The following is a 26,712-nucleotide window of genomic DNA, read 5'->3' as shown; positions in this document are numbered from 1 at the left end:
GCAAGAACTGTCATCTCCTGTGATAACAATGCCTTCTGGAACACCTCCTGAAGGACCTACCTGAGGCTGTTTTACAGTTAACATTTTTTTCATAAGTAGAAGGAATATGCTCTAAAATAGTAATTAAAAATACAGTACAGTAAACACATAAATGAGTAACATAGTCCTTTATCACCACGTATTATGTTCTACACATCATTGCATGTGCTATACTCATACATGACTGGTAGCAAAGTGGGTTTGTTTACACTAGCATCACCACAAACAAGTGAATAATGTGTTATGTTACAATGCTAAGAAGTCACTGTGGGAAAGGAATTTTTCAGCTCTATTATAATATTATGGAGGGCATCATATATGCACTCTGTTGTTGACTGAAATGTCATTATGTATCACACAATTATAAACCTAGAAAACGTAGGAGTAAGAAGAAATAAAATAATAGAGACAAGAGCAGAAAAGCATAAAGTAAAAAACTTCATACTACAAAACCAAAAATGATTCTTTGAAAAACTAATGATATTGACAAACCTCAGGCAAGATCGATTAAGGAAACAAAAGAGACAGCACAAAAGATTAGGAATGAATAAGAAGGTGTAACTAAAGAGGCGGCAGAGATCAAAATGACAAGAAAATATAAGTAATTTTAATGTTAACACATTTGAAAAATTAAGTGAAATGAACAAAATACTTTTAAAAGTTACCAAAATTGACTCAAAATTAGTCAAGAAATAAAAATCCTAAGGTTATCTGTAGTACATAACTCTCCCTTGAGAAAAACAGCAGATTCATGCAGTTTTACAGGAGCATTCAAAGAAACATTCAAAGAAAGGTAACTCCAAACCTGAACCTCCAGTTAACAGAATAAAAGAGAAGGTTTTCCAATTCAGCTTACATATTTAATGTATTTTATTATCAAAAGTAAAGAGAGTAAAAGAAAGGGGAAAAACAGGCCAATCTTATTCATTAATGCAAGGACAAAAAAAGAAGTCTTTTTTTTTTTTTTTGAGATGGAGTTTTGCTCTTTGCTCCTAGGCTGGAGTACAACGGCATGATCTCCGCTCACTGCCACCTCTGCCTCCTGGGTTCAAGTGATTCTCCTGCCTCAGCCTCCTGAGTAGCTGGGATTACAGGTGCCTGCCACCACGCCCGGCTAATTTTTATATTTTTAGTAGAGATGGGGTTTCCCCATGTTGGCCAGGCTGGTCTTGAACTCCTGACCTCAGGTGATCCCACCCACCTCGGCCTGTCGAAGTGCTGGGATTACAGGCATGAGCCACGGCACCCGGACAAAAAAATTCTAAAAAAGGAAAAGTATAAATTGAATTCAGCAATGTAAAAAAGATGATATATAATTACCAAGTTGGATATAATGTAGGAATGCAATTTTAACATTATAAACATTAGATTTAACATTATAAAATCTGTTAAGTAATGTATCATGTTAATATATTAAAGGAGAAAATATTATTTTAATAGGTATAGAATACACAGTTGATGACATTTAATGATCATTTTTGATACAAAACCCCAGTGGACAAGTCATAAAAATGAATTTCTTTAACCTGAAAAAGTTATGCATGGAAATTTTATAGCAAACATTATAATCAATGGTGAATCATTATAATCATTCACAATATAACTATTGCTATTCAACATTGGATTAAATATCATAGCAAGTGCAATAAGGAAAAAAAAAGAAATGCTATAAGGATTGGAAAGTTAATTATTATTATTCAGAAACAACATGGTTTTCTACAAAATAGGAAACCTGAAGGAATTCTGCCCGAATTATTATAATTCATCATTTGGGGAAATAATGCAATAAATTTGTTGTTTCTGGCAAAGTTACCATATAAGATTAATAACTAAAAGTCAATGGCATTTTTAATGGCAGCAACAAACAGCTAGAGAAAAATTTTAAAATGTACTATTTACAATAGTTAAAAAAAAAAAAAAAAAGTACCCAGTAAGATTCTAACAGAAAGTATGTAAAAACATGTTTTTGTTTGGTTGGTTGGTTTTGGTTTGGGTCATTTTGAGTGTGTTTCTTAAGACAAATCAAACAGAAACCTAGGCTACCATTTTAGTGGGGTTTCTAAAGGGAGTAGAGGTAAAATGGATATTTTTAATACAGACTTGCATCCAATCCTTTTTTCTTAAGTCCCACCTGTATCCTACTTCCAGAATAACAGGGGTCAAGAACCCTGAAGCTTTGCAGATTCTTCAATGGCAATTACTGTGCTTCTAAATTTTTCCCACTAATGGCTTTATTCAGATTTCATGGATCTGCTACATCAGTTACCACACAACCATCCACCATTCAGATTCGACTACCTTCTCCCCTCTCGTCCCTTTGCCCTGTAGCATTTCCACTTCCCCAACCACTTTCTCTTCCCTTCAATCCCTTGACAGTTTTTTGAGAGTTTCTGGGAGAATGTGGAGTTGAGTATGTGTGTTTAATTCTCCATTTTTACCACCAGCCCACTCTAACTTTCTACAAGCATATCTCTGAGAGAAATCAGGTATTCATTTGGAAATCAGGTTTATCAAGTATGTATTTGGTAATGGAAGAAAAACCATGCTCTTTTTTTTCCCAGCAGGGTTGATTGTTCCTGGAAATTCTAACCAGTGGACAGCAACACACTAATTGGCTTAGCCTATATGCCAAGTTTATTTAACCTGGGTTGAGGGTATTACCAGTGACTGAGTCAGGGTCAAGTATAACAAATGGTTCCAGAGGGGATACCAAAATGTTGCTCTTTGGGGCCTGTTTAAATGTAGATTTCCTCTCAGGAGTAGGGTAAGAAGAATCTAAGGCACCCTACCAGATCCCCCATTAAGCAGAACTTTCATGCTTTGGTGAGGCCAAAATAAACAAAGCATGACAGCAGTGATTTATGCCTTTCCCTCTTCTCATGACTGAGAAGAAAAGATATACAGTAATGTAATGACATGCCTTTTGGACTTCCCCTTTTGCAACTGATGTTTAATATGCACTGTTTGCTACTGCTGTGCTTTCTCAAGTTTTTCATATTACACATGTACCTCAAGGTGATTGTTCACAACTGACATAGTTTTAGAAATACTTTTTAATTATGATTTAAAAGATAATAGTTGTAAGAACTTTACTAATTTAGGCTGTGGATTCTTATCTACAGCTGAACAAAATTACACTCTAATTTCCTTCAAAACTTGTAATTTAGCACAGAATCAAATCTTTCCTTTCATCTTCAGATCTTCTGCCTAGTTTCCAAATCCCTAGAGATCAATCTAATCCTCTAAGATTCTCTTCCTTTTAACTCTTTCCTTTTCGGGATCTCAGATCATGAACCCTCTTTTCAAAACCTATCGTCGAGGGACTGGCATCAAATCTAGGACAACATTGAAAATGTTGAACAATTGATCTAATGACCACTGACCAAGGAGATTTTGTTTCTATATTCATCACAGGTGCCCCTGTATCCTTGGAAAATACCTTAACCTCAGCTTTTCTCCCCTTTGTAAATGAAAATTATAGCATTTGTAATCAGTGTCTTTATGCAGGGGAAGCGTGTATAGAAAGAAAAATATATAAAGGTATCAGTGTGTACTATTGTTCCCAGTTTTCTATGGTTAGTACTGAAATATTATGAAAAAGAGAATAAAATAAAAGTGTAAGGAGAAACAAGAAAAAAGAGAGAATAATGAAAATTATATATAAGAATATAAAGTGATTCTTTTAGAGGGAAATGTAGACATAGATTTCTTCAAGAAGTGATACAGGAAATAAGTGATACAGGAAAAATCATCATGAAGTATATATAACAAGCTTAATAGAAAAACTAACAAAGCAGTGAATAAAAATAAAAGGGAGACTTTGTTATCTCAATTGGAGAAAATGGGAAGTGAGAAGTTTATTTTATAGAAATATTATTTTAAACAAGCCTTAAAAAGATATTTTTTAATGTTCAGAAAAGAAATGTCATGCTGCTGTATTTATACCTTAAAAAAATCATCTGCTTGGCTCTTTAAAAATTGAACCTGCTCTTGTTTCAACGTTATATCCCCCTTGAAGCCTTTCCCAATTTCCAAAACACAATTAATTACTCTCCCCTTAAGGTCTCATAGGACTTTGAAGTTACTTGTCTTGTAGCATTGTAGTTAACATTTTTCTGTGTTATTCCTCCCCCTTAGGACTTGAGCTACTCTAGGAAAAAAACAATATGACTTATTCTTTTAACCCCAGGGCTAAGATCCATAATACGAATAAAAGAGAATTTTCTTTTTTATTCTTTTCCACTATGTATTGCCTTTTTAAGGTGGACATTTAACTAGACATTCAAACTTGTTTATGATAATGTCTCTTCACACTTATTTACAAGATATTTATCATTTCTTTTACTTAAGATACAAGCTCTTTCTAAAATTCTAATTCTATTACACCAAATATATATTTTATATAAAATAAAATGGCAATAACATCTATCTGCATTTGGTGATGATGTTTATCTTCCATATAAACAGACAGAATTTCTTTATCAGTGTATTACTATAACAAAGTTAAATGCCTTAGTAGAATTTTTTGAAAGTCACCTGTACCTTACTGCAAGTTGTTTCCATGCAGGAATGCCAATGACAACATCCTGTTTCAATGAGTAGTTTTCTAAATTTGAGGTATATCTTGTCAGAAACCAGTGGAGAGAAAAAATATAATTATTCCAAACTTTCACAACACAGTTGACTCTTTTACAACCTCCCCTTACCCCCCAAATAATTGTCTAAATGAAAGGAATACAAACAGTAGGGTGGCTTTGTTTTGTTTTGTTTTGTTTTGCTTTGAAATGCTTGAGTTAATCACTCAAGGGAGAAAAAAAGTAAATGACATAATATAACTCCATTGACACAGGGACAAAGCATGGGTTAGGCTATAGATCTTAAGATTTCCTGTTTGGTTCCCATTTCAACACTTCTGTCATTAACTGTATACCTTTGTCCATAACATTTTAATCTCTCTTAGACTAAAACATATACAGGACAATATGATAGCCAATCCTCTTTCCAATACTTCTGCAGTGCTCCCACCTTATAACAAAGCCTTTTTCTATTTATGTAAACCAAGTACGTTGGTTGGGATTAAATCCTGACCCACCCCATATAGAATTCCAGTCTACACCAAGTAGCATTGAGGGGAAGCTCTAGCATGCATGCGTACATAATCACACTCCATGCCCTCAGGGTTGGAAATGTGGTTATATCTGATTATATAAAGCAGCCTTGAGCTGGTGATAGGTTAACATTAAAAGGATTAAGGCTTGCTTTGACATGGGCTGACATACAAAAATTAGATTTAATGCTAACAGCTGGAATGCTCAAGAAAATAAAGAGTAAGTAAGGGAAAGACAAATGGAGTTAAATTAGAGCAAGTGGGTGTTAAAGGCGTGCCCAGGATTATTTTCAACTCAGCTTTAAAATGTTTCAGTCAATGTCTAAAAAAGGTAGAGTTGGCATCAATTCTCATCAATGATTATAAAATATAGAAAAAAAAGTCTCAGGTGGAAATTTTCATCTTGCAAGGTAAGTATTGTACCATTGCAAACTTTTTTTTTTTTTAAAGAGAAGTGACTAATCCTGGAGCTTTTAAAGTACTTTCAGCTTCACCACACTTGAAAAACATGCTAATATTTTAAAATCTAGAAGACCTGTTAAGTCTTAGGAGGCAGATTTATTTTTCTCTCAGCATATTAGCTAGAAAATTAACTTACAGGTCTGAGCCACACAGGTTAACCTTGATTACAAAGCTTTTGATGGGTGATGTGGAGTGCACCTCAAGGTATATTTGCTGAGCTGCAGGTGGTTGATAAGAACCAGGACATAAGTATCCATAAATTCCTTTTCCCCTATATACCTCTGTGCTCTGTGGACTGCCTGTGTCAGGGTCATGGGACTAAGGGTAGGGCTTATTAAAAATGCAATTTTTTTGCCTCCACTCCAGACCTACTGAAACAAAAATTCTGAGAGTGGTGCTTAGGAACAAGCACCCTGAGTGATTCTCATGCTTACCAAAGTTTGAGAACCACTGACCTATTTTCTGACTATTCTCAATATTCTCTACACCTGATCTCTCATCTTATTTTTACTGGAAACAAAACAAAACAAACAAACGAAAAAACATACTTGCTAAACATTGTCTTTCACTGGCTTGACAATGGCATTACTAAAGTTTGAGGTCTTCACTCTAGAAGGTCTGGTAGATGAGACAAACATGAAAACAAAATGTGCCCATGCTATTGACTTTGCCTGAAGTGCTACCATCATCCCTTCCCCTTACAGCCCTGCTAAATTCCTTCCTTTTCATTCTCAAGACTCAGCTGCTGTAGCTCCTCCTATTGACTCTGAAAGCAGAGATCATTATCTCCTCCTTTGGGCCATTATTTCATATTACTGTGAAATAGACAAACTATAGAAGTGCAATTATAGTGTGACTGAAACTGTCTCCTCTGTAAAACTGCTCACTTGAGGGTAAGAGAAAATTTCTTATTATTTTATCCCCACTTCCTAGGTGACTGTCTGGCACAGAATCAATGTTCCATCATTCTTGGTGAATGAATAAGTGATAAAGAGAGGCCACAGGATTTGGGGAGGTGATTAAATTTTGAAAGCAGCATGAATTGTGGTGAGATACTAAAATTAAATAAAAATACAGTCATCTTCAAAAGTTATAGAGACCCACATTGCCTATACCTAACACTTTATTGGACATTGGTAAATTTGCCCCTTCTATGATAAATTAAAGGGTGAATCTGGGAAGTTCAAGAACAGAAGAAGACAGACGCTTGATTTCCTTCCCTTTGGTGGTTCTGGGGGCTTGGTAAGGGCAATTAATTAGCTGTTGATTAACTCAATTCCTTTAAGAATGCTTATTTTTACTTTCAGCTATTAACATCTTAAAGTCTCTGACAAGTATAAGGATAAAGATTTGTGGGTCTCTGTAATAATTATTTGATGCGCATAGCCATGTGCATAAAACATAAAATGTTTTTTATGCTTTTAGAACTGAAAGTCTTTAATATCTTTAATTACAGATGCTAATCCATCTAGTTTTACAAATTCCTCTATCTCTGGGCTTTACAGACTATAGATTATATTTTATACTAGTAAGTATCATTAAAATGCTGATAAATTATCATGTCACTGATTCTAAGATTTACTTTTTAAAATATTTCACATGGCAGAATTCAGGATTGTCTTAAAACTGATGACATCTTATTTTAAATGAAATATTGTAGCTTTACTCCTATCAATAGTAACACTAAACAACTACAAGGGATCTCAAATGCTATAGCTAACGCTTGTAAAATATATAATTAAATATATACTTAGCACATAAAGAATTTGCTTGTAAGAGAATTGAAAAACAAAATTTAATGAATTTCTGTGTCTTGTAATAAAGAAGACACAGCACTTTATTTCTTAAGCTATGAAACAGACCTCAAAGTTTAAGGTATATCTTTATCTTTTTCTTTCACACCTGAAGCTATGACTTTGTGAATTGTATGTCTTCAGAAATTAAAGACTGACTGAAAGTTTATTCCAAATCATGCACATAGGGAAGTACTCTCTGGGCTAAGGAATGTAACTTATATCAGAAATACAAGCATATCTTGGATATACTGCAGGTTTGGTTCTAGACCACCTCAATAAATTGCAATAAAGGGAGTTACACATTTTTTTTGGTTCCCTAGTGCACATAAAATGTATGTTTATAATATACTGAAGTCTATTAACTGTGCAATAGCATTATGTCTAAAAATAATTTGCATACAGTAATTTAAAAATACTTTATGGCTAAAAAATTCTAACCATCATCTGAGCCTTCAACAAATTGTAAATTTTTTTGCTGGTGGAGATTCTTGCCTTGATGCTCATAACTGCTGAATGTTCATGGAGGAGGTTGCTGTGGCAATTTCTTAAAATAAGACATCAGTGAAGTTGGCTGCATTGATTGACTTTTTTGTTTTACAAAAAATGTATCTGTAGCATGTGATGCTGTTTTATAGCATTTATTCACAATAGAACTTTCAAAACTGAAGTCAATCCTCTCAAACCCTACCATTGTTTGATTATAAGTTCATGTGATATTCCAAATTCTGTTGCCATTTCAACAATGATCACAGCATCTTCATTCGGAGTAGATTCCATCTCAAGAAACCACTTGCTCATCCATAAGAAGCAACTCCTTATCCATTCATGATTTCTTATGAGATTGCAGCAATTAAGTCACATCTTTAGGCTCCACTTTTAATTCTAGTGACTTTGCTATTTCCATCAAATCTTCAGTTACTTCTTCCACTGAAGTCTTGAACCCCTCAAAGTCATCAGTGAGGACTGGAATCAACTTCTTCCAAACTCCTGCAAATGTTGATATTTTTACCTCCTCCCATGAGTCACAAATGTTCTTAATGGCATCTAGAATGGTGAACCTCTTCCAAGAGGTTTTCAATGTACTTTGTCCGAATCCAACAGGTATGGCAGATATAGTCTTATGAAATGTATTTCTTAAATAATAAGACTTGAAAGTCAAAACTACTACTTGATTCATGGGCTGCAGAATGGATGTTGTGTTAGCAGGCATGAAAACAACATTCACCTCTTTGTGTATTTTCGTCAGAGCCTTTTGGTGACCAGGTAATAATATTTTGAAAGGAGTCTTGTTTTCTGAGCAGTAGGTCTCAACAGTGGGCTTAAAGTATTCGATAAACCATGCTGTAAACAGATTTGCTGTCATCCAGGCTTTGTTGTTCCATTGATAGAACCCAGGCAGAACTGATTCAACATAATCCTTAAGGACTTTAGCATTTTTGGAATGGCAAATGAGCACTGGCTTCCCTTTAAAGTCACCAGTTGCATTAACTCCCAACAAGAGAGTTAGCCTATCCTTTGAAGCTTTTAAGTCAAGCACTGACTTCTCCTTTCTAACAATGACAGTCCTAGATGGTATCGTCTTCCAACAGAAGGCTGTTTCAACTCCATTGAAAGCCAAGTTGGCTTTTTGTTAGTTGGCTTTAAAGAAGAAGTAGCTGATTTGTCCAGACCCTCACTCTTAACCTCTGTGCTCTACACTCCTCTACAGCCATTTCCTGTGAACCAAGGTAGGGAGCAAATTTGATCTGCCTCCAATGATGATGAGGAGGAGGTTGTGACTGGTGAGTTTTTCTCTTTAATGAAGGCAACAGAGCACAAGTGCAGAACAGGAAAATGAGTGCAGGGCCAGAAACTGTTTCTTGTCAACCTTTCTTTTCGTTTTTAAGCCCATGGAAAAAAATATGATTGTAGTCCTTCTACAAGTAGAGGTATACCCACTAGTTCAAAATATCTTCAGAATGAACACAAATACACATCCTTAAAACTCTTCTGGCTTCAATTTGTGAGAAGGAGCATTATGAAGGTAAACAACTTGGCACTTTTATAAAAAGTACTCAGAAAAATAATTCTTTGTGTCTCAATTGGGTACATTTTAAAACCGATGTTGATGAAATATGAAAACAAATAAATGAGTAAAATTTTGAGACAATCAGCATACTTCTATTTTCTATAAAATAGATACAGTTGACTCAAACAACACAGTATTGAAGTGCCTGGGTCCACTTATATGCAGATTTTTTTCAATAAATCTATTGCAAAAATTTTTGGAGATTTGTGACAATTTGGAAAAAAACAGATGAGTCTTGCAGCCACAAATATTGAAAAAATTAAGAAAAAGATATGTCATGAATGCATAAAATGTTAGCAAATATTATTCTACTAGTCACTTACTACCTTAAAACCTACACAGATCTTATATTAAAAAGTCAAGATTTATCAAAACTTATGCACATACAGCCTCACAGGGTGCCTTTTGCAGTTGAGAGAAATGTAAACAAATGTAAAGATGCAGCATTAAATCATAATTACATAAATTAACTGTAGTATATACTCTACTACTGTAATAACTTCATAGCCATCTCCTCTTGCCACTGTGGTGAGCTCAAGGGTTGTGTCTGCTTAAAACATCATGTGATGCTAATCATCTCCACATGAGTGGTTCATCTTTCCAGTAAACTGCATATTCCAATAAAAAGTGATCCCTCACAGTTTTTGCATATTTTTAAACTGTGGTTAGTGCAATACCATAAACCTTGAATAATACCATGGGACTAATATGAAGTGCCACTAGTGATGCTGGTAGTGCTCCCAAGAAGCAGAGAAAAGTGGCATTATAAGAAAACGTTGAATTGCTTGATATAGATACCATAGATTAAGGTCTGCCCTTGTGGTTGCCAGCCAGTTCAAGATAAATCCAGCAAAAGAATCACTGTAAGAAAAAGAAGAAGAAGAAAAGAAGAAGGAGGAGGAGGAGGAGGAGGAGGAGGAGACACTTGTGAAACTGTCACTGCAGCTATGCCAACAGCATAACAACTTTGCACTTTTTGTGAAGTATTTTTTATCTCGTTTTGAAAATGCAGCTTTTATGTGGGTGCAGCGTTGTTATAAGAAAGGCATACCTATCAGCTCAAATATGATTCAAGACAAAGTAAGATCATTTATATGAGAAAAATGGAAAATAAAGTGAAGGATCTAAATCTAGAGAGTTTAATGTCAGCAAGGGATGGTTTGATAATTAAAAAAAAAGTTTGGCTTTTAAAAAGTGAAGATAACAGGAGAAGCAACTTCTGCTGACCAAGAGGCTGCAGATGAGTCCCCAGAAACATTAAGAAAATCATTAAGGAGAAAAGGTATTTACTTGAACCCGTTTTTAATGCAGACTAAAGTGCCCTATTTTGAAAAAATGCCATGAAGGACATTAATTAGTAAGGAAGACAAGTGAGCACCAGGATTGAAGGCAGGAATGGATAGGCTAACTCTACTGTTTTATGCAAATAGAGTCAGGTTCCTGATCAAGACTGCCTTTACCTATAAAGCTGCTAACCCCCAAGATTTGAAGGGAAAAGATAAACATCAGCTGCTAGTCTTTTGTTTGTACAACAATAAGGCCTTCACACTGAGAATCTTTTTCTGGATTGGTTCCGTTGATGTTTTTTCCTGAAGTCAAGAAGCACCTTGCCAGTAGGAGACTACCTTTTAAAGTTCTTTTGATAGGGGACAAATTGAACAATGCCCCCGGTCACCCAGAACCCCATGAGTTCAATGCCAAAGGCATCAAAGTGGTCTACTCACCCCCCAAACACAACATCTCTAAATCCAGGGGGTCATAAGGACATTTAAGGCTCATTACACACAGTACTCTATGGGGAAAGGATTATCAACACTGTGGAAGAGAACCCTGACATGGAGAACATCATGAAAGTTTGGAAAGATTACACCATTGAGGATGCCATTGTTATTATAGAAAAAACATAAAAGCCATCGAACCTGAAACAATAAATTCCTGGTGAAGAAAACTGCATCCAGATGTTGTACATGACTTCACAGGATTTATCACAGAGCCAATCAAGGAAATCATGAAAGCGATTGTGGATATGACAAAAAAGGTTGGGGGGAAGGGTTTCAAGATACAGATCTTAAAGAAAATCAAGAGCTAATAGATATCACAGTAGAGGAATTAAAAGATGATTTGATGGAGATGAGTGCTTCCAAACCTGTGACAGATTACGAGGAAGAAGATATAGAAGAAGCAATGCCAGGAAATAAATTGACATTAGACAATCTTGCAGAAGGGTTCTGATTATTCAAGACTGCTTTTGCCTTCTTTTACAGCCTAGACCCTTCTATGATAGAGGCATTGAGACTAAAATAAATGGTTGAAGAAGGATTGGTACCAGATAGAAACATTTTTAGAGAAATGAAAAAGCAAAAAAGTTAGACAGAAATTACAAAGGATTTCTGTAAAGTTACACTGAGTGTGACCTGCCTCTCTTGCCTCCTCTTTCACCTCCTTCATGTCTTCTGCCTCCACCACTACTGAGACAGTGAGATCAACTTCTTCTCTTTCTCCTTTTCAGCCTAGTCAACATGATGACAAGGATGAAGGCCTTTATGATGATCCATATCCACTCAATAAATGTAAATATATTTTTCTTTTCCTTATGATTTTCTTAATAACATTCTCTTTTCTCTAGCTTACTTTATTGTAAGAATACAGTGTATAATACATATAGCACACAAAATATGTCTTAATCCAACTATTTATGTTATTGGTAAGGCTTGTAGTCAACAGCAGGCTATTAAAGTTTTTGGGAAGTCAAAAGTTATATGTGAATTTTTGACTGCACAGGGTGTTGGCACTCCTAACCCCACGTTGTTCCAGGCTCAACTGTACTCTATACACTGCCTCATCTAAGAAGACCTTCCAGATTTTACCAAATAGAATTAACTTTGTTCTCCTTTCTGATTCTCATAAAATTTGGTTGTATGCTCATTTCAGCCTTCCCAGTATTAATTATTTGGATATCTATATCCCCTAAAAGATTGTGAGTTCCAGGAGACAGGATGTCTGTTTAATAATAATGATAATAATTATTACAACTGACATTTAAATATTATAAAGTTTACAAACAATGCCTACATACATTTTCTCATTTTTTCTTTTTTCCTCACACGAGCCTTGTAATAGCTTTGCATTTTTTTTCAGCACTGCATATAATACTTTGCATATAGTAGGCTTTCAAAAATATTTTGGGGCTTAATTAAAATTAAAACTGGATTGTGTGGGTTGAATTAAAATGCTGCCAATTCTCTGAATTTTTATGTCCTGTAAAGCAATTAAGAGAGTGAAAGAAGATTTTGAATAATTTCACTTTTTCATTTGTATACAACCAATATATCCCTAAAACAAAAATTAAGAAAGTATTCATTAGACCGTTAAAATTAATTATGGCAACATCTAAACAGGGCAGGTTTAAAAATATGTGTTTACTTATCTATTAGGTCAGAACATCTCTTCTTTTTCCTGCCTCCTTTTTTTGTTCACTTGAGTCTTGGTCAGTATTCTGTAAGCTCTACATACAACATGTACATTGGGGAAATGAAAAGTCACACCAGGCTTCAAGAAAGTGATTCTGTTGGTAACCAGGACCAAGCCAGTTATGCCCATTCAACCCACTTCTTTTAGAAGACACAGCTTCTCGTAGCCCTTTGGGGCCTGCTTAAATTCGGACATTTCTCTACTGGAAAATGAACTGAAGTTATCAACCTACATTTCACTATACAGATCACTAGTAACTACAGCTGAATTATAATCTCATATGATAACTATCCCATGAGACAAAAGCTTTCTCACCATTATGCACTCGAAGTAATCGGGTTTTTCTGCCAAGACTCTTCTATTTTCATGAGCAATTTAAAAATCACTTACAACTCAGAAAATAGGTCACCGCTTCTTTCATTTTTTAAGACAGTTGCAAGCAGTGTCTACCCCATGTCAAAAACCATTTCTTATTTTCATGGGACTCAGATTGCCAATGGCTCTCTGGAACAGAAAGGTCATTCAAAAATAAATGGAATGAGAGGGTGGCTTACATAAAGAACTAGAGTTTTTTTAAAAATGAAAAACAAAACCTGAGAAGAGTACTTAGAAGCTAAATACTATTAGAGTGAGAGGTAAGACTCCTGGAAAAACAATAAAAACAGAATAGAGTTGAGAAACAGAAAGGAAAGCAATGAATTAAGAAATGATTAATGGTATTTGCATGTAGAGTACATGCAAGAAGAGAAAGAAATAAAATAAATGGTCTTGGAATTCCACCTACAACTCAGATATTTTTCCTGTGGGCATTCAGAACGTATTAAACAAAAGTAAAACTCTGCCAACAATAATGGCTGCGTTTCCACAGTCCTTTGATGGACCAGAGCTTGTTTTAGGGAATAAGGAACCAACGAAGGTTTTTGTGCACATGGTGACATGGTCTATTTGTGATTTAGAAGGGCCCCTTCTGGCGCATTATAGAAAAATTATTGGAAGGGAAAAATCAGAATAAAGAGTTGTAAGACACTGCAGTATTCTAGAAATGAGAGAAGAGTCTAGAATCCAAAAGTGACATTGAATTACAAGGAGATAACGAAGAGAAAAGACATTAAGAGATAAACTCAATTGAACTCAGTAACTCCCGGGCTAAGGAAAGTAAAAAGGAATAGCATGAAGCTAGGAAGAGAGTTCATTATTTTATAGTGCCTTGGATAGATGGTGGGAGGGTTATTGACTACATTAATCAGGAAATGGAAGAAAAGAGAAGGAGATAATGCCTTGATAAGATGAGCACACTCGATGGAGCTGACCTGAACTCAGTTGCAAATCATATCATCCACATGAAGGCAACAGTTGAAATAAAAAGAGTGTCCATAATATATTAGAAGAAGTAACACTTTTAAAAATTTGTGGAAACACATTTATACTAATTGACAGATTGCTGTTACAATAATTCAATTGATTTCCATTATTCATTAAGTACATAATTAACTTGAGAGGCATTAAGATATAATGGATAGGTGTGTCCTGCTTTACCAGCTTAGAGCACAGGAAACTTCTAACATTCAGAATAGTATGACTGAGCACCTTCCCATCCTCCTTATGACAAGAAGGTCTATTTTCCCTCCTCACTACTGAGTTCTAGGGATCTGTCCTTCTTGCTAACCTTCACTGAGAGAAAAATAAAAGCACTTCATTAATCTACCCGAAGCCCCCTTCTCTGCCACACAGCACTACTCTAGAAGGCATTAACAGTTATGCACCCTGGGCAGGCCTCCACATGGAGAGAGAAGCCCTTCAGAGGCCTGCCTATCTGAAACGAACTAAGTTGAAGCTTCAGGGCCCCTCACCTGCAAGGGCCCCTGCCATGTCCCTCGAATGGGCCCTAGCAACTTCATATTCTGAATTTTGTATTCTTTTATTTTTAAAGAAGGAACCCAATATGTTATAAATTCAGGTCCAACAACACCTGAATTGGCCCTTTCCCACCCTCTCACTGCTGCTGTGAGAGCAGCTCCTCCATCCTGGGGAAGGAAGAAGCAGTCTCCTGCCTCTCTGTCCAGTTTATGGTTGTGCCATAAGATGGTAGACCTGGGATTCTCAGGTACAACTCTTCAGTGACAGCAGTGGAGTTTAATCATGGACAAATGCAGGAAGTATGCATGATCCTCACCTAAGATGCATAAATTATTGCAACATGAGCTGTGATCTGATGCAGTGTTTCCCACATCACCCCAGGCTCTGGTATGAGTGCCAGTCACCAGTTCCAGCTTTTTCTCTTCCAGAAGGTTCCCCTAAAAGTCTTCTGTGGTTCTTACTGCCAACTGGTCTCAAACTAGGACAGCTCAGCAACCAGGCATTGTAGTGACATTGAAACTCAGAGCTTCAGGGTCTCCTTCCCATTTCTCCCCAAAGTCTCCTTGGCCTTTATGCAAATTTGAGCAACTTATTCATCACCAGAAACCTCCAAGTGTAATATTTTTAAGGCAGAAAGCCAGGCACCACCTGCCTTCAGAGCTAAAGTTCCATGTCTTATAAACCTAAGAGGGAAAATGATACTTTAACACCTTTCCTTCACAAAATAAGTGATGCCCATTTCATTCATATAATTGAAATGGGCCATTAAATTTTTTTCCAGAACAAAAAAAGGCAGCTTCCATAATATATTTTTCTAGATAGATGTACATATATTTTGCAAACTTTAAATAGCTTCATCTCATTCTCTTTGTTCTCTCTCTCTCTCACCACACCTTGTACCATTAAAATTCTGCTTCATTGTATTTCCCTCAAAATAAATCAAATATTTATTTAGAAACGTACCTGATACAAACTAGTGTTATCCACTACCCAGGGCAAGGCTTTATGGTTCTGGGACTTACCAGATCACCTTGAACTCCTAAAATATTGCTTGATTTTTATCAAATACACAGTGGAAATCTCTAATTGTGAATATACTGAAAATAGCCCTTTCAATGCTTCTGTGAACCTAATGGAACCTAAACTGAAAGCTACCACCTTGATTTAAACTTTGAAGGAATGTGAATAATTAAGGAGGCATATTCAGGATTTAACTTTATTTCAGAAGGATAAATGTCTCACATATGAACTTGTCTTCTAATTCAATTAACTTAAATGATGTAAGAGTTCATGTTTCACTGAAATATGATTTTTTCCCCACTATTTTGTTTTTTCTGGAAAAAATGCAAAATTTTGCAATATTCTGCTTTTTAGAAAATGAATCCAGCAGCAATATTATCTTTTATTTTTCTACCTTTAAAAAACCAAGTTGGAGTTTGTTTTATGCATTATTTTTAAAACTTGGGAATAAGTAAACTTTTAAATAGGATATCAAAGAGAGCAAAAATCTGTAAGAATGTTTTAAAAATGAGAAGTGAGGGGGAGACTAACTCTACAAACTATTAAAACATGTTGTAACGTTAAATCAGGAGTAGTGTGAAGAGACGAGGACGACCAGGATCGACCAAAGCCTGCGTCCGGCAACTATGCCCTGCGCCAACACCCCCACCATGCCCAAGAGAAAGGCTGAAGGGGATGCTAAAGGAGATAAAGTCAAGGTGAGGGACGAACCACAGGGAAGATCCGCGAGGTTGTCTGCTAAACCTGCTCCTCCAAAGCCAGAGCCCAAGCCTAAGAAGGCCCCTGAAAAGAAGGTAGAGAAGGTACCTAACGGGAAAAAGGGAAAAGCTGATGCTGGCAAGGAGGGGAATAACCCTGCAGAAAATGGAGATACCAAACAGACCAGGCACAGAAAGCTGAAGGTGCTGGAGATGCCAGGGGAAGTGTGTGCGTTTTTGATAACTGGGTACTTCTGGTGACTGTACAGTTTGAAATACTATTTTCATCAAGTTTTATAAAAATGCAGAATTTTGTTTTTTAAAGCTATGTTGTTAGCACACAGAACACTTCATTGTTGTTTTGGGGGGAAGGGGCATATGTCACTGATAGAGTGTCTTCGAAGCTGGATTGATGTGGGGAAAACACTTTTGCCTTCTAGTTTTGAGAGCCTTCCTCTTGGCTTCCAGGAGGAGGAATTCCCTGACTCTGACACACGTGGCCACCTTGGCACAAAAGCCTTGTGGTATGGAAAAACAAATTCGTTTTTATGTCCTCTTCTCCTTTTCCACCTTTCAGCATAGACTTAACTCCCTTAAACCCAGACATCTGCTGGGACCTGACCCCCAGTAGTTGGTTACTGGTGTGTCAGGCAATCTGAACTTTCCAGTGATGCCACGGAAATGGCACCCCTCAAAAGAGCAGTGGTTCTGTTTCTAGATTGTAGAGCTTCAGATAAATTCTGCCATTTTCATTTCACTTCCTGAAAGTCAGGGTCGGCTCATGAAAAGTTGTTAAACAACATGCTGAATGTGAAATGTCAACTCTCACTCTAAACTTCCCCTGTTCAGAGCATCAGATGAAGGCTTCTTTGGATTTTATAGTGGCTTTCTGATTTTTGGTAGTCCATTGAAGAAGGGAGTTTGAAAGTTGTTGTATACTGTTAGAGATTGCCTACCCATGGCCTGCCTGAAATACCATGATAGTTTATGGAAAGTATCTTTAATAAAGCTGGATGCAGTTTGGCTTGGAAAAAAAAAAAAGTTAAATCAGTGTGACGGTAACAAAAGCATATTATTAATTAAATACATATTGGCTATTATTTTCAATGATATTGTTATTATAAAGACTTCTTATATCATCCCCATCCCCTGAAGCAGCGGTTAGTCACTTAAGGTATCTGAGTCTCCCTTGTCAGAATTCTCAGTTTACCGGATTGCGTATTTGCTTTTACCCAGGAATAAATGCTTGAGTGGCCACCTCTGACTCAGCTCTGGTCACATGTCCACAGGAGACTCTCTTGCTAGCATCCCCTCAAACTCCTAAAATATTACTTGATTTTATCAAATACACAGCGGAAATCTCTAGTTGTGAATATATTGAACATAGCCTTTTTGATGCTTCTGTGAACCTAGGGAACCTGAAGTGAAAGCTACCACCTTGATTTAACCCTCTGGAGTAAAATTCTTTTGCAATTCTCCTGGGGAAATTCACTTTTGGAGGAACTGCTTTTGCTTCTGTATGAGTCCCTCAGCTCTGTCATGTCATCACTGATCTGTTTGCCTCTGCTTTCTGTGTTCCAGAAACCCTCGCTGTCCTGGCCTGCAGGGGGGGTCCTCCTGGATTTCCACAGTTGCTATGTGTTTTATTTTTAAAATTTATACTGTCATTTCAATGGGATCTGGGAAGAAGGGGAGGGCTTCAAAATGTGGATATAGTCCACTTTGTGGAAGAACTCTTTTATGTTATGTAATCAAATCAATTATCTCCCAAAACGAGTTTTTTCTTTGACATTTACTTATATTTTTCTTTGGATAATATTTGGCATTTTATATCTAATTCTTTAATTAGCTTGATTTTTTCCAAATATGTAACCTATTATCCTAGTAACATTTATAAAATTATTAATCATTTCCTCTCTTTTTCCCTTTAAGAAAACTCATATATGCATGTTTATATAAAAACATGTCTAAAATATAATGACTGAAAAAAAGAAGTTGCAGATACATTAGTTTATGTTTGAAAAAAGGGGAGACAATTTTATAGGTCACTATATATTATGCATTATATAGATTTGTGTATAAATAGAAACATTATGGGAGGCTGGAAATCAAAAACTGTTAATTTCTTTTGGAGAGTAGAAATGGGAGAAAGTCAGAGGTGAGGGAACATAATTTCAGGAGCAGAGAGAGTGTGAACTAAGAGAAACAGCAGCCAACAGGTGGTTGGCAGAAAAAAAGGGGCTAGGACCTGCTGACTCTAGTGTTTGCTGAAAAATAAAATCAGCACACATGTTCACAAATTGAACATTTAAAAACATAGCTAACATGTATTGAAATCTTACTATCTGCCAGGTCCTGTTCTCATAGCTTTATATGTACTGATTCATTTACTCCTCATAATAAATGCGGGTAAGTACTACTCATCACAATTGTAAAGACAGGGAAACTGGAGCACAAAGTGATTAGGTAACTTTTTCTGTATATGCTATGTATGGCCCAGCCAGAGCTTGACCCCAGTTGATGTGGTATTAGAGCCCCCCGTAATTGCTATGTTCTATTGCACAACCTTAACGGTCACCTCCTGAGACTGAAGCTTTTCTCACACCCTTCTTACAGTCACCAGTGCTCCTAAAAGCAGAACCTTTATTCCAACCATAGAAATGAAAAGCTTCACTTTGAAGAAATGAAATATACTCTAAAGATGAATACTATGTTATTTAAACATTCGTCTAAAAGTATAGTCTGGAAATGAAGAGTCAAAAAATATTTGAGAGAAACCTAGAGCAAAGAAAACAAATTCCAACAAAGAGATTTAACTCCCAAGAAAACAGAGTTAATATATAAAATAGAATAAAATAGCCTAACAAGTCTAATTCCTATTTTCAGAGATACAAGGGGATGTGTTCACACATACTACACAGAATGGAGTTCTTGATTAAAATATGATTACTGAAATTAAAAACGGATTATCTAACAGAATGAACATAAAATATCAAGTTAGTGAATTGAAAGACTAAGGAATTCTCTCAAGATATGATGTGAAGACAAGAGCATGAAAGTATGGAAAAAATATTGAAATAGAATCAGAAGTTATGTATAGGCAGAATAAAGATTCCTCAACAATGTACCACATCCCGCATCCTAATCCCTGGAACCTGTTTATGTTACCTTAGATAACAAAAGTGACTTTGCACCTGTGAGTAAATTAGGGCGCCTGATATGGGGAGATTATCCTTGGATTACTTACATAGGCCCAATGTAAGGGCTTACATAAGTAGGGTCCCTTATGTAGGGTCCTTATACATGGAGAGCAAGAAGGATCAGAGGCTTAAAACAACACAGATTTATTATCTTAAAGTTCTGTAGTTCAGAAATCTGAAATGGGTTTCACTGGGATAAAATCAAGGAGTTGGCGGGGCTGCATTCCTTTCTGGAGGATTCTCTAGGGGAGAATCCATTTCCTTGCCCCTTGTAGCTTCTAGAGGCTGCCCCCATTCCTTGGCCCTTGGCCTCCATCTTCAAAGCTAGCAACACGGGGTAGAGTTCTCACATCACATTGTTGACTTTCTCTTTTGACTCCTTCTTCCACATTTATGAACTCTTGGGTCCATCCCAAGAGTCCAAACCAATCTGCCTATTTTAAGGTCAGCTGGTTAGCAACTTTAGTTTCATCTATTATCTTAAATTCCCCTTTGCCACATAACGTAACATATTCATAGGTTCTGGGAATTAGCACATGGACATCATTAGGGGACCAATATTATGCCTACTAATCCCACCCCTACTCCTAACTTTAAATGCCTCCCAACTTTACAGTGTAGATCATTTCAGGCATGCCCAAACTTCTACCTTTAACTTTCCAATTCCAACGTACTCTTGGAAGGTGGTGTTTGGTGGGTGGCATAGGGTTGTAGTTTAGTGTACACAGACAAAAATATACTGGGTGTCCTGTCCAGTACACTCTTCAGGGTTTTTCAGCCTTTTGTGGGCTTTGAGCTACTTTGCAATTCTGTAAATTGTAGAAAACTAGAAAACTGATAATAATGCAAATGACTTTGTTTATAGAAATGCAAATATTGTTGAGGGGAATACAATTTATTATTGCCCTAATTTGCCAGTTTGTATTCATTTTTCAAGTCTTAGCATGTCTATCTATTTGTTTTCTCTTTGAATACTCCTTTGAAATGATTTGTAACATTTTATTGATTCCCTCATTAATGAGTTAAATAAAATTTTGCCACCCATTCATAATTACACCCCTTTAAAATTTTTCCTTTAACAGTAAAAATTTTATTATAAATGTATAGTCACTGGAAAAATTTCTTCAACTCAGATGTCCATAGAAATGTAGTAAATTATTTGTTAAAATTTCTCTGATCTCCTTTACAAGAGATCCCACCTACTCACTAGGGATGGAGTGGTGAGCAATCTAATTTACCCAATCCAGATTAAAATTTAGTCTTATTCAGTAATATAAACTCAGGTTTAACCCAGTCTTTTCCACTCAATCTCTCAGCTTCCCTCCTACTTCTTTTCAGTTCTCTTATGTTTATAGAGAACCGGGTAGGATTATAATGACCTAATTACTTCCTCGCCAGATTCTCAGTGGCTCTGCAGACCACTCTGTCTTTATTCCATCTTGTACATGGCCTCCAGCCTAGAGGTCCACGCTAAAACCTCATTTCTTCCCAGCAGTCTCCATGAGGGGCCCAGTGCTTCTCAACTCAGTGTGGACACCATGCAGACACCCAGAGAGGGTTGGGAGAGCCAGCTAGACCCTCTTTTACCATATCACACAGTTTGTCTGAGAGGAAGAATGTGGGATTTAAAATGCGTAAAATATGCTTAAGTATATTTTTTTAATTTTATGACAACTAGAGATGTTTTAAAGTTGCAATTGAAAAAAGAAAAAAAAATCTGGAGCTTTACACCTGAAAGCGTAAATAATGGTTCTTCTAGACAGTGGAATTATGATGGCTTTTAAAGTTCCTTTTCCTTTTCTTTATTTTCTGATTTTTTAGTAAAGAATATATAAAACTTTTTGTTTAGGATTGCCCTGGCTATTGTAGCTTTTTTTTGTTGTTGTTCCATATGAATTTTACAGTAGTTTTCTTCTAATTTCTGTAAAAAAAAAAATGATGCTAGTAATTTGATTGGAAGAGTGTTGAATCTATAGATAGCTTTGGGCATTCTGGCCATTTTTAATGGCATTAATTCTTCCAATCCACGAGCAGGAAATGTTTTTCTATTTGTGTCATCTATTATTTTTTCAGCAGTGTTTTGTAATTCTCTTTGTAGAGATCTTTCACCTCCTTGGTCAGATGTATTCCTAGGTATTTTATATATTTCTTGGTTATTATAAAGAGGACTGAGTTCTTGATTTGACTCTCAGCTTGAACGTTAGATTGGAAAAAGAAAATGTGGTAATATATACCATGGGATACTATGCAGCCGTTAAAAAGAATGAAAGGATGTCTTTTGCAGCAACATGGCTGCAGCTGGAGGCTATTATCCTAAGTGAATTAGCACAGGAACAGAAAACTAGATACCACATGTTCTCACTTATACTTGGGAGCTAAACACTGGTGACTCATGGACATACAGATGGCAACAACAGACACTGGGGACTGATAGAGGTAGGAGGTTGGGAGGGAAGGGGTTGAAAAACTACCTATTGAATACCATGCTCATTACCTGGCTGATGGGATCATTTGTACCCCAAACCTCAGCATCATGCAATGTATTTTTGTAACAAACCTGCACATGTACCCTCTGAATCTAAAAGTTAAAGTTATTTACAAAAAAAAAAATCTATAAAGTAACAAATCATTTATAAAAAAGAATATATAAAAGTAACAAAAGTCACTTGAAAGCTAGTTACAAAATCGTATGAATAATGTGCCCTCAACATGTTAAAAAAGTGTATAGAAAAAAGACATAAATAAATTACACTGAGATGTTAACGGTGATTGTTTAAGATCGTTTAAGATTGTGGGCAATGTTTTTGTGTGTATGTATCTACTAAAATGTAGCGATACAACAAAACACTTTCTGATATTGGTTGGACTCAGTTGTTTTGAGCCTGGTGCTAATGAGTCTAGACTTCGGTTGGGTAATAGTCCAGTCCCTTCAGAAATATTGTGTTCCACAGATATTGACTAAATTTCAATGTATTTAATATGGTCAGGCTTTGTGTCCCCACCTGAATCTCATGTTGAATTACAATTCCCATAATCCTCATAATCCCCACCTGTCAAGGGAGAGACCAGGTGGAGGTAACTGAATCTTGGGGATGGTTTTCCCCATGCTGTTCTTGTGATCGGGAGTGAGTTCTCACGAGATGTGGTGGTTTTATAAGGGAGTCTTCCTACTTCGCTCGGCACTTCTTCTTGTGAAAGAGGTGCTTTGCTTTCTCCTTCACCTTCCGCCATGATTTTAAGTTTCCTGAAGCCTCCCCAGCCATGCTGAACTGTGAGTCAATTAAGCTTGTTTCCTTTGTAAATTATCCAGTCTTGGGCAGTTCTTTACAGCAGTATGAAAATGGACTAATACAGTATTTATCAAGGTTCTACAAAGGAACAGAACCAACAGCAGTGTGTGTGTGTGTGTGTGTGTGTGTGTGTGTGTGTGTGTGTTTATGTATAGAGAGCATCCAAGTCTTCTTATTTAAGCAAGAATGATCATAGTGGTTCATATTAAATATGGTGTGTGTATATATATGTAGTCTCCGATGCATATACTTAAGTTGAGGAATGTTCGTTCTAGCCATAGCTTAGTAATAATGTTTTAGTTTTGTTGCTACTGCTGTGGTTTCAAATGAGGAATGGATGTAATAGGGAGTTTTCTTCCAAAATGCATTAACAGATTTTTTTTTATTGCAAACCCTCCTTCAATTACTGATTTATGTCTTACTTAGCCATGATCTATCCTCCTTTTAACATATGTCAGAATTTTGTTATTTAGGTTTTTTGTATCTATGTTCATAACTGAGGCTGGCTTGTGGTTTTCCTTTTTTCTACTACCCTTGTCCGATTAAGGCATGAAGATCATGCTAGCCTTACAGAATAAGGTGAGAAACTTGTCATTATATAATATATATTATATATAATTATATATTTTATATAATATATATTATATATAATTATATATTTTATATAATATATATTATATATAATTATATATTTTATATAATATATATATATATATATATAATTATATATTTTATATAATATATATGATATATATTATATATAATATATATAATCATGGCTATATATATATATATGTGTGTGTGTGTAGAGAGAGGTAGAGAGAGAGAGAGAGAAATTTATTTTTAAAAATTGGCTCACACAATTGTAGGGCTGGAAAGTCCAAATTTTTCAAGGCAGGCCAGCAGGCCAGAGACCCAGGGGGAAGAGTTGACACTGCAGTGTCAAGTCCAAAGTCAGTCTGGAGGCAGAATTCCTTTTTTCTCAGGGGACTTCCGTCTTTGCTCTTAAGGCATTCAACCAACTGGATGAGGCCTACCCACTTTATGGAGGGTAATCTGCTTTACTCGGCGTCTACTGATTTAAATATTAATCACGTCTTTAAAAAGGCATCCACAGTAAAATCTAGACTGGTGTTCCACTGAACAACTGGACACCATATTCTGGCCAAATTACTACATAAAATTAACCATCACATTCCCTATCTTTATAATTCTTTCTTACCTCATTGTAATCTCTCAAAAGATATTCTGCTTCCTTGTTAATGCTAACCCCTCCACATGAGCTCTTGATCTCCCCTGTTTCTGTCTCCTCCAAAAATTTTTCACAATGATTTATTTTTTCCTGTTGTGTTATGAATCGCTTCATTCTCACTCATCTCTCCCTCTAGGTAAACATGTTCAAGTCTGCCCTCATTTTAAATAACATTTCCTCGTTGTATTACACTCTCTAGCTATTACACTTTGGTCTGCTTAACTTCATTAGCAAATATCTTTTTAAAAATTTATTTATTATTTTGTCTTTTTCTATGATCTGAAGTAATTCATAATCATAGGGATTGTCTGAACCTTACAGGTTTCCTAGAATTCTTCACATGGGACATGAGACTTTGAAAACTAGATCTTTGACTGCCTATTTAATTTCTTCTCTTACAGCTTATTTATTTAGGCTTCTGTTTTGTTTTGCTTGTATATAAGAGTAAATTTATGTTTTATAAATATATCTGAAATTCTGTTAACTCTAGGGTAAGATACAAACTAATCAAGCTCATTTACACATTGATGGTTACAGCTGTAATGAAGCTCTTATTTAACAATTTTGACACCAAAATATAATAAAAACATATGGAATCTGCTATTGTTCTAGCTTGTCATAGATGTTAACCAAAATCTGGCTTATGTTGAGACAGGAAAACACTTTTGTCAATTAAAAAAAAAAAAAAACCAAACTTGTTCACTTCCATTTTAATCTTTTAAATGGTTGTTTCTTTCTGTAGTGTTTCTGTTTTTACTGCATCCTTTATTTCCAAGTAGTTTTTATTTCTTTTTATTTTCATTTCTTCTGTTTTGTGCTGAGAGCTTATTTCTTGTCTTTTACCCACATCAATACATAAGCTTTTGCTATTTTGTTTCTTGCATTCTTTTTTTTTCTACCTTAAAGTCATCTGTTTATACTTGTGTTTTCTTTTTCATTTCTCAAAGTTGATTTATTTAACTCTTCTCTATTCAACTTTGGCAATATGTATTTTTCTAAAAAATTAGACATGTAAAATTTATTGACTGATTTCTAAAAATCATCAATTTTATCTTTTTTATTAAGTTATTGGCACAATGACAAACAGCAGTATTATATTTTTAACAGTTCCTTTTCCTCTATAATTTTGGTCATTTTTCAGTCTTAATGTGGTTGATTTATATCTTCTCTTTTTAAAATTTTTCAGCCTTGCCTACTTTTATAGTTTTTTTTCAATGTCTTTTCAAAACACTAGTTTGGGTTTTATTGATAAAATTAACTAGAATAAGTTTTTATGCTTTACTAATCACAATTTATATTTTTTATTAATTCCTTTGGTCCTTTAATTTTTTTGTTTTCTGTTCTTTTCTAATTTGGGGCTTAATTATTGTTTAAAAATTCATAGCTGTCTAATAAATATCTAGGAGAACAGCTTCTCCTTTGGGAACTATTTCAAATTCACCCTATTAGGAGTGATACCTGCTACTCTCATCCTTATTTATTTTCCAATAGTTGATATTTTATTTCCTCTTAAGCTCAACAGCTTTTTAGAGTGAGATTTTTAAATGTCCAAGAAATTTTTAAAAATATATTCTTTCATTATTAAGTTTAATTTTACTGCATCATTATTAGAGATCACATTTCACTGGTACAGTTTTCTCCATTTCACTATTTTCCAAGTATCTTTGGTATATTGTTCTGGATAAATTTCTTATAAACAATATCACAGGATTTTTTTTTTTCTAAATTAGGCATAAAACACTTTGACTCATACACATTATTATTATGTTTGAGCTTATTTGTACAATCTATTTTATATTTTCTACATAGTATTCTTTTCATTGTCCTAATTTGTTTTCTTCTCTTTTGTTATGCAGATAGCATTTTTTCATTTCATCTACATTTCTCTGGTGCAAGTATCATTGGTAAACATTTTCTGTAAAGGGCCTGATAGTAAATACTTTTGTGGATCATACAGTCTCTGTCACAACTACTCAACTCGGTTAGAACATGAAAGCAGCCATAGAAAATACATAAATGAATAAACATGGCTGTGCTCCAGTAAAACTTCAATTAAAAAAAATTAGGCATTTGGCCTAAGGGCTTGTTTCAGTCTGTCCTAGCTGCCATGACAGAATACCATAGACTAGGTGGCTTAAACAACAAACATATATCTGTTCCAGTTCTGGAGGCTGGAAGTCCGAAATCAGGGTGCCAGCACAGTCAGGTTCTTGGTGAAGGTCCTCTTCTTGATTATGCTCTTGCACAGCATAATTGGCACAATAATATACAGAGCAGTATCACGTCTTTAACAGTTCCTTTAGCTGTATAACGTTGGCTCTTTTTCGTTCCTAATGTGGTGGACTTGTCTCCTCTCTCTTTTTAAATTTTTCAGCCTTCTTACTTTTGAAGTTTTTTTTTTCACGATCTTTTCGAAACACTAGTTTGTGGCAGTGGGGGTCAGGGGGCGGGG

The 26,712-nt window shown here is 35.5% G+C and overlaps 1 protein-coding gene and 1 pseudogene across 20 annotated transcripts in view; one reads left to right on the top strand and one right to left on the bottom strand.

The window, feature by feature from the left end:
* The window catches only part of HMGN3 (high mobility group nucleosomal binding domain 3), a 1,231,743-nt gene that overhangs the window by 1,077,078 nt on the left and 127,953 nt on the right, over positions 1-26,712 (top strand). Inside the window, exon 1 of one of the 20 annotated variants that reach the window (XM_050789654.1) lies at positions 11,516-11,519. The exons of the other annotated variants lie outside the window; for them this stretch is intronic. The gene's annotated coding sequence lies outside the window, so the exon portion shown is untranslated. Of the gene's footprint in view, positions 1-11,515; positions 11,520-26,712 lie in introns of those variants that run through there. 20 annotated transcript variants of the gene reach the window in all.
* LOC126953903 (ADP/ATP translocase 2-like) overlaps positions 1-26,712 on the bottom strand; it is a 141,596-nt pseudogene that overhangs the window by 17,958 nt on the left and 96,926 nt on the right.

The sequence above is a fragment of the Macaca thibetana genome, chromosome 4 (assembly GCF_024542745.1).
Source record: "Macaca thibetana thibetana isolate TM-01 chromosome 4, ASM2454274v1, whole genome shotgun sequence".
Taxonomy (NCBI): Eukaryota; Metazoa; Chordata; class Mammalia; order Primates; family Cercopithecidae; genus Macaca; species Macaca thibetana.
Note: the sequence above shows the minus strand (reverse complement) of the source record. Positions and strands in the feature narration are given on the sequence as shown.